The sequence below is a fragment of the Perkinsus marinus genome (assembly GCF_000006405.1).
Source record: "Perkinsus marinus ATCC 50983 genomic scaffold scf_1104296940676, whole genome shotgun sequence".
In the NCBI taxonomy this organism is placed as follows: Eukaryota; Perkinsozoa; order Perkinsida; family Perkinsidae; genus Perkinsus; species Perkinsus marinus.
The window spans coordinates 1-1,623 of NW_003212773.1; the positions used below are offsets into that span (position 1 = coordinate 1).

Here is a 1,623-nt window from a genome sequence, read left to right on the forward strand (position 1 = left end):
TATATGAATCAATAATTTTCCTGTCCCGTTCACAGAATGAGCCATCCTGCTCTTGGTTCTCGTACCAGACCATAAATTTATGGTGCTATAAGCCACTTCCCAGGATTGAACTGACGACCTTCTGCTTATAAAGCAGACGCTCTGCCACTAAGCTAAAGTGGCGCACAGAATAAGTACATAAATCGATAATCTCTCTGTATCCTATGCGGAGTGAGCAGACATGCTCTTGCTTCCTGTATCAGACCAGAGCCTAATGCGGCTGTAAGCCACTTGCCAGGATTGAACTGACGACCTTATGCTTACGAAGCAGACGCTCTACCACTAAGCTAAAGTAGCGCACAGATTAAGTATATGAATCAATAATTTTCCTGTATCCTAAGCGGAGCGAGCAAACATGCTCCTAATCAATAATCTTCCTGTATCCTTTGCGGAGTGAGCAAACCTGCTCCTGCTCCTCATACCCGACTAGAGCCTAATGCTGCTGTAAGCCACTTGCCAGGATTGAACTGACGACCTTCTGCTTACGAAGCAGACGCTCTACCACTAAGCTAAAGTGGCACACACGTTAACTATATGAATCAATAATTTTCCTGTCCCCTTCACAGAATGGGCCATCCTGCTCCTGCTTCTCGTACCAGACCAGAAATTTATGGTGCTATAAGCCACTTGTCAGGATTGGACTGACGACCTTCTGCTCATAGAGCCGACGCTCTGCCACTAAGCTAAAGTGACGCAGAGAATAAGTACATAAATCAATAATCTTTCTGTATCCTTTGCGGAGTGAGCAGACCTGCTCCTGCTTCTCATACCCGACTAGAGTATAATACAGCTGTAAGCCACTTGCCAGGATTGAACTGACGACCTTCTGCTTACAAAGCAGACGCTCTGCCACTAAGCTAAAGTGGCACACAAAATAAGTGCATAAATCAATAATCTTCCTGTATCCTTTGCGGAGTGAGCAAACCTGCTCCTGCTCCTCACACCCGACTAGAGCCTAATGCTGCTGTAAGCCACTTGCCAGGATTGAACTGACGACCTGCTAAAGTGGCGCACAGATTAAGTATATGAATCAATAATTTTCCTTTATCCTTTGCGGAGTGAGCAAACCTGCTCCTGCTTCTCGTACCAGACCAGATATTTATGGTGTTATAAGCCACTTACCAGGATCGAACTGACGACCTTCTGCTCTCAAAGCAGACGTTCTGCCACTAAGCTAAAGTGACACACCAGATAACTGCATAAATCAATAATCTTCCTGTATCCTTTGCGGAGTGAGCAAACCTGCTCCTGCTCCTCATACCCGACTAGAGCCTAATGCTGCTGTAAGCCACTTGCCAGGATTGAACTGACGACCTTCTGCTTACGAAGCAGACGCTCTACCACTAAGCTAAAGTGGCACACACACTACCTATATGAATCAATAATCTTCCTGTATCCTTTGCGGAGTGAGCAAACCTGCTCCTGCTCCTCACACCCGACTAGAGCCTAATGCTGCTGTAAGCCACTTGCCAGGATTGAACTGACGACCTTCTGCTTACGAAGCAGACGCTCTGCCACTAAGCTAAAGTGGGGCACAGATTAAGTATATGAATCAATAATGTTCCTGTATCCTTTGCGGAGTGA

General features: G+C 46.0%; 8 non-coding genes across 8 annotated transcripts; all 8 read right to left on the bottom strand.

Moving 5' to 3' along the window:
* Positions 1 to 90: 90 nt before the first annotated feature.
* On the bottom strand, positions 91 to 162 carry Pmar_PMAR022896. The gene has a single exon. It is a non-coding gene; the product is annotated as a tRNA-Ile (tRNA).
* A 102-nt stretch (positions 163 to 264) lies between these two features.
* On the bottom strand, positions 265 to 336 carry Pmar_PMAR022897. The gene has a single exon. It is a non-coding gene; the product is annotated as a tRNA-Thr (tRNA).
* A 150-nt stretch (positions 337 to 486) lies between these two features.
* On the bottom strand, positions 487 to 558 carry Pmar_PMAR022898. Its single transcript has one exon. It is a non-coding gene; the product is annotated as a tRNA-Thr (tRNA).
* A 102-nt stretch (positions 559 to 660) lies between these two features.
* On the bottom strand, positions 661 to 732 carry Pmar_PMAR022899. The gene has a single exon. It is a non-coding gene; the product is annotated as a tRNA-Ile (tRNA).
* Positions 733 to 834: 102 nt separating this feature from the next.
* Pmar_PMAR022900 lies at positions 835 to 906 on the bottom strand. Its single transcript has one exon. It is a non-coding gene; the product is annotated as a tRNA-Thr (tRNA).
* Positions 907 to 1,151: 245 nt separating this feature from the next.
* Pmar_PMAR022901 lies at positions 1,152 to 1,223 on the bottom strand. Its single transcript has one exon. It is a non-coding gene; the product is annotated as a tRNA-Ser (tRNA).
* A 102-nt stretch (positions 1,224 to 1,325) lies between these two features.
* Pmar_PMAR022902 lies at positions 1,326 to 1,397 on the bottom strand. The gene has a single exon. It is a non-coding gene; the product is annotated as a tRNA-Thr (tRNA).
* Positions 1,398 to 1,499: 102 nt separating this feature from the next.
* On the bottom strand, positions 1,500 to 1,571 carry Pmar_PMAR022903. The gene has a single exon. It is a non-coding gene; the product is annotated as a tRNA-Thr (tRNA).
* Between the last annotated feature and the right edge of the window lie 52 nt (positions 1,572 to 1,623).